The sequence below is a fragment of the Acanthopagrus latus genome, chromosome 6 (genome assembly GCF_904848185.1).
Source record: "Acanthopagrus latus isolate v.2019 chromosome 6, fAcaLat1.1, whole genome shotgun sequence".
NCBI classification, from domain to species: domain Eukaryota; kingdom Metazoa; phylum Chordata; class Actinopteri; order Spariformes; family Sparidae; genus Acanthopagrus; species Acanthopagrus latus.
Window position 1 is genome coordinate 632,985 of NC_051044.1, and position 9,062 is coordinate 642,046.

Sequence of the window (9,062 nt, forward strand, 5' to 3'; positions counted from 1 at the left end):
GGCCATTCTCACCCAGAAACAGACTCTCAGCAGAGGAAGAGCAGCTTTTGTTGTGGCTGCTGATTGAAAAGCACTCTGAGGGGGAGAAACTCCACACATTTCCAAATCCTCTTTGTTGGTTCACCTTCAGGATCAGCAGGTAGACTGATGGAAATGTTTCCTGTCGGTCTCCATTATTGAAGCGTTGCGATGTTGTTGCCGCTCATTTTTCTCTGATTGAACGTCCTTCTCTCTGCAGTCATTCATGGCTAATAAGTCTGTAAAATATGACAGTATTGACAGCTCTGACCTCATTGTAGAAAATCTTTTGTGCTCTGAATGAATGGATTTTCATTGTGACTGTGATTATAGTGACATAACGCTTCGTCCTTGTGTGGCGTCCTTCAGCGGGGAAATGTTCCGCACTTTACTCGAGTACACCGAATAAAAAACTACGATGAGGTTTCATTCTCCTTCAGCTTCTGTATGCTTTCATTAATTAAGCATCACACTTGAACAGCTCGAACAGTCTTTTCTTCTGCTTTGTGGAACACGATGTTTAAAACACTCGAGGGATCATGACTTTGTTTGTCTTCTTCCCTCATGAATCATGTGACGACCCCTCAGATTGATCCGGTGACCCGTCTGCACGTCACTGTACTTTCACCACATACACTTTCACTTCATTACACTACATCTTTTACTAGCAGTATCAGTATCTTCACTGACATAAAGCTTCACTGTAGAGAAGACGGGGTGAAAGCTGCAGCTCCAGTGCAGCAGCTCCGCAGCAGGACTCATCATCATCATTGATTTTCAAACAAGTCATAATGAGAAAATTATCACAAACGAGATGATTTCACTGAAGATTTCACTGCTTGTGCGTCAGCTCACCTGCCCGCTGCGTTGACCTTTAATGACGAGCCGACAAGATGTGCGATGGCCGTCCGATTAAAAGGAACGAGAGGAACAGGATCATTTTCCGCCGTCGAGGAGAGACAGAGGCTGAGTATTGATAGAGACGAGTAAACACAGATCAGCATCAGATGGGAATCAAGGGAAGAAAACAAAAAGGGCGTGAAGACGTTGATTCCCCCCAGAGAGCAAGATGTCAGCTCACAGCAGGCGTCATCACGTCCCTCTGTCCATGAATATTCATTTAATAAGTCACTTTAAAAACTTCTTGAACAGTCAAAGTACAATCACTGAGTTAATATTCAGTCTGTTCATTGTTTTCATGGACCTTATTAACAGTCTGCAGACATTTGCAGCTCTGGGAGATTCTGACCTCTGAAAACATTATTTTATTATAAATAAGTATCAGTATGAAAATGTATTTCTCCTGATGGATATTTAAAAAAATGTTTGACACTGCATCATAAATTCCAAACCTGTGAAAGTGTTAGGGTTAGGGGACAGACCAGAAATCAGAAATACAGATACTGATATGGCTGAAGCAGAAGTGTTGGGGTGTACGGACACGTCACTCACAGCCTCAACATGTAGGAGGCAGCATATCACCAGGGCAACACACAGCTGCCACGCTAGCTATCTTCGGCTGTCGCTAGCTGCTGTTCGCTCTTTAGCTCAGCGCTCAGTTAGCTGTGTAGCCAATGGAGAGTTTGCTTCAGATCTCAGATCTCAGGGGGAGTCACAGCAGTCAGCAGCCTCCCAGTGCAGAGCCGGACAGACCAGGACTGGACTCAGCTTCTGAGAGAGCTGGAAGTCAGTGTGAAGACATGAGAGACACTACAGAGGTGATTTACAGTACAGAAGTGATTTACAGTACAGAGGTGATTTACAGTACAGAAGTGATTTACAGTACAGAAGTGATTTACAGTACAGAGGTGATTTACAGTACAGAAGTGATTTACAGTACAGAGGTGATTTACAGTACAGAGGTGATTTACAGTACAGAGGTGATTTACAGTACAGAAGTGATTTACAGTACAGAGGTGATTTACACTACAGAGGTGATTTACAGTACAGAGGTGATTTACAGTACAGAAGTGATTTACAGTACAGAGGTGATTTACACTACAGAGGTGATTTACAGTACAGAAGTGATTTACAGCGGCTCTGACCAGGACTTTGACTCTGGGGATGAGAAGACACATCAGGCGGGGACAGGAGAGGACAGAGAGAGAGAGTCGGACATCATCAGCGTATTATTATATTCTTACGTGTTATTCTGTGAAGTGAGGATTCATTTGGACCAGAGGAGACAAACCAACACTGTTCTGATGCCTCTGATTCTGTTTGTGTCCAGATTGAATGAAGTGAGTTTGATGTGAGTTAATGAGCAGATTCAGCTCATCTGAGTTCAGTCAGAGACAGACAGTTATTACCATTCATCTGAGGTGGGAATGAACGAGTTTAAAGACAATCCGTTAAATAGCTGTTGAGGTATTTTAGGTCTGAACCAGAACAGCGACTGACAGATGACACCACTGTGAAACTGTGATACGAGGCTAAAAACAGATCTGGGATATGTTTTGGGTTATTTCAGTGACCTCTTATGAGGTAAAGGTGATTTTCTTAACAGTGGACCCATTTTAAAATGGGCTAATTGGCATTACATGGTTCTACTGGGATTTAAAGCAGTTCTGACTGTAATGTGCAGCGGTTCAGGCTGCTTGTTCCTCCGCTGCTCTGAGAACAGTCCCGAGCCCCTGACGAGGTTTGGACCGTGTATAATCCCTCATAATCCAGGTTTTTAATGAGGAGGGGCTGATTGGAGATGTTGAGTCATCCATACAGTGCCGGGAGTTTATGTTACATGTCCATGTGAAATCCCTGAGCCCCTGCTGTAATTAGCAACACATGCTCATCAGGGATTTCCACGGCACCGCTGCCAGCTTCCTGCGCGAGGAGTTTATTTATCCGGACCGAAACGAGACGAGCACACCCTCTGATTAATGTACACATCTGGAGGACAGCTGTCTGCTGCAACACAAAACATTTAGTGCGCTGAGAGGCTACGTGTCCTGAATTAATATAGATTTAAATATACAATATAAATATCATTTCTGTCTTCTTTGTTTGCATGTTTCTGTTTGTCTCCAGCGCCCCACAGGTTTGCTGTTTCTTCTCAACAGCCTACAGCTGAATTATAAGGTGAGCAGCAGGTAAAGGAGAAAACTAACGTGTCATGAATAATGAAATAAGAGCGAACCGGACCAACAGCTATCTTTATCATCACGGTCATGATGATAAACTCTTCCTGTCCTTTGTTCAACAAACAGAAAGTAAAGATGCTGGTTCTGGACCGTCTCAGGTCCAGGTGCAGGAAGAGGAACCATGTATGGAAGATGTGAACAGACTTCCTGTCTGTTCCTGTCACTGGTGTCATGTTCTGCTACAACATGGATTTTGTTAAATTACTGTCATGACTTTCATAAATATGTTTTGTGAATTAAAATAATGTTCCCACAAAAACTGTATGAGATTCATATGTTGAATGTGAACATGAACTGTGAAGTTTGAGAGCCGGCAACATAACAAACAGGACTCGCTTTAAAACTGAAGCTGGAGGACGGATCAGTACCGAGTTAAAACCATCAACCCGTTAGTTTTGTCATCACTTTTGGTTACTGTGGATTTTTTACTGCCAGTTTAAAGAGAGTCGAGGCTCGTTAGAATCCACGCTCGGCTACACAGACATGTTCCTGGTTTTCTTTGAGCCTTTGAGCAACACACTTGACTTTCAACTGCAGCTGTTTCTGAGGCTGAAGAAGGAAAACTGATCTCTCAGATAAACATGTGAAACACTAACTCCACTTAGCAGCGCTGCTTTGAATGTGAGATTAAAATGAGATTTCCAGCATTATCTGGCAGCCTGTGATGTTAACCTGCAGTCGTTCAGGTCATTCCAGGTATCAGATATTGATTCTTTGCAACCAAACAAATGTCAGCCATGGATTTGTTCTCAGAAATACTTAATTTTACAACTATAAAAAGGTCAATTTCACAGTAAAAGCCTGAACCAGAGAGAAGGTTAGAGTGTAATGCTTTTCAAGATATTGACTGGATGTAGCGCCTGCTATCATGTGATATCTGATGCTGAGACTCTGCGGTGTGAAGATAAGCACCAGGGCCGTTATTGAACCTTCTATGCAGTCGGCGGTCCGAGTTTTCTGAACACCAGCACAAAAGGTCAACGACAGTCCTGCTGTCAAACCTGCTGTTGTCATTCAGACATGTGTGATTATGATTATTATCCTGTTTGTCATGTTTCAGTCTCATTCCTTGAAACTCCTGAAGGATGAAACAGCATGAAGGAAATCACTGAACGCCCCTGATGTTAGAAGTAGAAGGAAAATAAAGCTGTTTTTATCCTGGACAGCAAGACGCCAATGTGTCCGTCTTTTTTGCGGCTGGGTCCGTGGATTTAGACAGAAGGCGGTTTATTGGGGTCTGTTTTGGTCCTCCAGTATGACGTCTCAGAGGGAACACTCATTTCCACCTCCAGTGCTGTAAATCCAAACCGTTGATGTGCCGGCCTCTGTGTGAGGTGGGCGGAGGTGTTGATGACCTGTGCTGTTGTTTGACCCACAGCCGGGGAGTTTTAAAACCAGGAAGCAGCTGATCACAGCAGTCAGTCCATCACTTCATCTGCAGACGTCAAGATGAGCAGCTGGACAGCTGCAGAGATCCAGGAGATGCAGCGTCTCCTCGTCTCTGTAGCTGTCTTCACTGTCCGCTTGTTGTTGTAGCAGCAAGTTACTAACGGTCGCTGCTTTCAAATTAAAAGCCCCCCGCTAAGAACCCAGTTCTAAACTCCAGTGGGGTGCAATGTAAAGCTCTTATTTTGAAGACAAATTCGACCTGCTTCCTGTCTACCCCAGTGGACGCCAAGTGGCGGCTTTTTGGAAAAGAAGGAATATTTCAAAACACTGTGGGGATAGAAATGAATATATACGCGTGTATATATTATATATAAACTGCACACAGATACACAGTATCTGTTCACAAACATGTGAGAAATCCTGCTTGGGTTCTATCGAGGGCAGAGTCACGTACACATCGTTACAACATAGTGACGACTTCTGCATGCAGCTGATCACAGAGCAGCCGACAGCTCCACAGGCAGTCGATGGCCAGTTGTTCCTCGTATTCAAGCGTCCACTTGTCTCCTCCACAGATGAAGCACGAGAGAACAACAGTGACATCATACTCTTCAGCTTATTAAAGGAGTGGAGGGAGAATGAAATCCACATGGGTCTGAGCAGCATCAAGCCTTCAAATGCATAATTAAAAATCTGAAAGGTTTCGCTGCTGTCCTCGTTTCCTCGCAGTGACACAGAATGCATTAGCAGAGCGCTGCTGCTAAACTGTGCTTTTAACAAGAGCTGGATCAGCATGCAGAGCACAGACTGGATGGCACGACTGGAAACAAGCGCGCTGCAGGTGCACCGCTGCCTTGCTCAAGGACAGAACATGAGGTCAATTCTTGTTTGTTCAGGTTTTATTCTGCAGTTTGCTGTTGGACCCAAACAGCACAAAGTCTGTTTCTCCCATGACCTGCAGGTGTCTGTGACGTTCAGGTGTCCCTGTTGTAGAGCAGCACTCAGTGTAATCAGACATCCTCCTGCTCAGGGGCTCCCTGCAGCCACGCTGGAACTGAAACACACAGTATCAAGCAGAGATTTGCAGCTTCCCAACCAGCTCCACAGACTCAGATTCACCTCTGGTGTGATGTCAGCGACGTTATCTACACATGCGTAGAAACTCCCACCCTTACCGTCCGTGAGGACGCTGTCCTGCACGTGTCGTCAGGGTTTGAAAAGCAGGCAGGCGACCGGTGCAGCAGAGCTCCATCATCCATCGTGTGGCAGCGACACTGAGCCAGATGGTGCCGGTCTCTAAAGCTCTGTGCTGAGCTGCTGATGGATGGTCCATCATCACACACCTGAAGACACAGCACTTCCTGTCTCTCTCCCTCCACAGCTGTGTCTTACAGAGAGAAGAATAGATGGAGGAGAGAGTACTGTCACGCTGAGGAAATCATCTGTAGGGAAACAGCTGAAGAGGCACAGATCAGCTGCTCCTTCTCTTCACTGCAGCTGAATACAAAGACAGTGTTAAAAGAATAGAAATGTTTGATCTGTTCTGGTCTAAAACGCACAGTATGTTGCTGTTAAATGAAAGTGTGTGTGAATGAGTCTCAGTGTTCAGGACCTCTCCAGCAGCTTATTGTTTTCTCAGCGACTTCTAGTGTCTGCAGTATTTTTGATGGGAGCAAAGGAGGAAGTCAGGTAAGAGGTAAGATTTCTGCTCTGCGTCGAGGCTCGCCTGGTGTGTGCCTTCTCTGTGTCGAGTCTTTATTAAAACATTTTATATTTTTGTGCGCCACACTTTTTCCATGACTTACATTTCATTGCTGTGCAGACCTGCTCCAGTGTGGCTGAAGCGGGCCGTAGTTGACACTGCTCATGTTTTCATCAGCTGGACCTCGACATGTTTCAGCTCCGTCCCTCCTCTCTGCTCTGCGGGGAATACGCTCAAAATCTATTTGTGATGGAAGCAGACGGGTCAGTCTGCACAGAGCGACACATCAGATCAATTCAATTAAAATAAAAACCAGCCTGCAGACTGTGTGCAGAGTCTGAAACATTAACCATAAACACTTAAAACAAATAACCGAATGATTTGGCTACGTAGCTTCCTGCGTGAGGTTCTGCTGCACACACAGAACCGAGCCTGGTGGAGTCGAGAGGCAGAACCTCCACATGTGGAAACTAACACTGACACATCAGGAAGGAACAGTTCTTTAAAAATGGCAGAATTATAATATGAGGAGAATCTGAAGCACACTGAGCCTCTCGTGTTCAGATCCGCCCACGCTGCCTCCATGACTTTAATTATAATAGTTCCATTCATTAACTATACATTCACAAACTGTTGAGACCAAACGTTTTTCTCACCGTGCTCAGAGATGTGAGGACAGCAGCTCTGTTTATCTGCTCTATATTAACCTCCGACGTCATGGTTACTTTGCTTTATCACCACGATGAGGATTAACATCGCGAGGTTCACTCTGCTGGTTCATCGATGGCTCTCTGGTCTTTTCCATAATTGAGGATCAAAGGTTTGTGATTTTTTTAATTCCATAAACTGCAGTGATAATAGTCGACATGGCTCATTCTAATGCCCTGAAAAATACTTATATCAGAGAGAAAAAATGATGTGCTTTGTCCTTTCATTTGCTAATTTAGTTCTTCTTTCCTGCCTTAAATCCCTGATAAATATGAAAACCTCCCACCCGCGGCCCACCGAGACGTCAGGCGCTGAAAGCCACAGCGAGGGGAAATGAAATAAGCCTTTAGAAAGGAGCACAGAGGCGGCGGCACGTCACCACTATTCACACAATTCATCTGACTTATTCTGAATAATCCTACATGGGCAGGCTTTAATTGCAGGGCACCCGCTCCAACATTTAAATACAATATTAGAAAGACAGAGTGATAATCATCTGGTTAGAATACCGCGGCTGCTGCTGACGATGATTATAGCTTCTGTTGCAAATGTGACAGCGTTGGAAGGGCACATGGGAGGAGAGAAGCAGCGGGAGGAAGAAGTGTGCAGGTCACAGTCGCTCCATTCACAGCGACTTCCCTGAACGTCTCTGCAGCCGCCCAGAAGATTACTGTTTGGTTCGCAGGTGTATTGTTAAGAAATGAGGTCATCATGGTCCTCCGAGGCTGCTGACACGGAAGACAAAACCTAAAACAAGTCGACTGGATGGTTACTGAGAGATGTTATAAATGTTACATTATGAAATTATTACTGCATTAATGCGCAAGCTGGACCTGTGGCTGACATCTGATCTGTGCATTGCCTGTTAAATACTACACGGTTTACATACAAATTCTATAAGTACATTTACAGCATTACAATCATTAAGAAGGCACGCACTCCTCTTCCCTCAGTAAAACATCCAGATATATGATCAATATATTCAGATATATATTTTTGATTCCACAGGTTTGACTGCAGGACATTAAGGTCCAGTCTCACTGTTTGCTGAGTGCGACTTCAGGATCAGCTGCAGACTGTCGGTGATGCCACACATCTCGAGCATCGACTCGGCCTCGTAAAAATGATTTGAACGAAAAACAAACAGCATCAAGTGGTCGGTCAGCAGTCTGCAGGGACACTTTAACACATGAGATAAACTTCAATGTGTTGTGATGTTTGGACACTGGACAGTCTCCTGACGAGTGGAGACGCTGCCAGTGAGGCTGACAGTGACAAACAACAGGTGTGAGTGTTGTGATGACCATCTGATCCGTCTGTGGGTGCTGCTGACACCAGGTCAGTATCTGATCTCAGGAAAGCTCAACCCGACCATCAGACTAAATGTTAGCTGGGTAAATCATTTTCAGTTTCTCTCTGTGGTTCTGATCAGAGACCAGCTGGGTAGAAAACATGATGGTTTGGTTGCCACAGGTGACAGATGAATGTCTCCTCAGCTCCAGAAGAAACACTTGAGAACGAAACATCTGGAAATGTCTTCACGCATCCTTAAAAACATCCAGCGGTGTGACTGTGACACCAGCCGCCTGTTCAGCAGGCTTGATGGATGTAAAGCAGCTGAACATGTAGTCACTCCTTCACCATGACATTCTCCTCGAAAAGGATTTCTCTCTTGTCTCACAGTAAAAATAAATAAAGAAATTCCACCTTGTGATCTGATAATTCATGCATCTTTACTAACTGAAGCTCCGTCTCCACAGAGCAACATGTGGAAACATCTCCTGCTGTTTCTGCACATCAGATCAAACACAACCTGTTCCTGTCAGTTTGAGCTGCAGAGACCATGAAGCTTGTTGCTGCTGACTTCTTCTTCTTCTTCTTCTTCTTCTTCTTCTTCTTCTTCTTCTTCTTCTTCTTCTTCTTCTTCTTCTTCTGTTTCTATCAGTTACCAAAAAGCACTTCCCCCTGCACTAGTGGAGGACCGGCCATGATCTTAGATTAAAATAGTTTTTAATGTGGAAATAAGAGATCTTAAAGGATCTAATCTTAATAAACACACAAACGAGAAATATCATTCTCCCCTGCAGACTTGATTCACTCTGTTA

At 44.5% G+C, this 9,062-nt stretch overlaps 1 long non-coding RNA gene across 1 annotated transcript; it reads right to left on the reverse strand.

Annotated features, from left to right (window-relative positions):
* Positions 1–5,074: 5,074 nt before the first annotated feature.
* On the reverse strand, positions 5,075–6,491 carry LOC119020755. Its single transcript, XR_005075411.1, has 3 exons — positions 6,353–6,491; positions 5,723–5,934; positions 5,075–5,601 (listed from the first exon to the last, which is right to left on the reverse strand). It is a non-coding gene; the product is annotated as an uncharacterized LOC119020755 (long non-coding RNA).
* Positions 6,492–9,062: the final 2,571 nt, after the last annotated feature.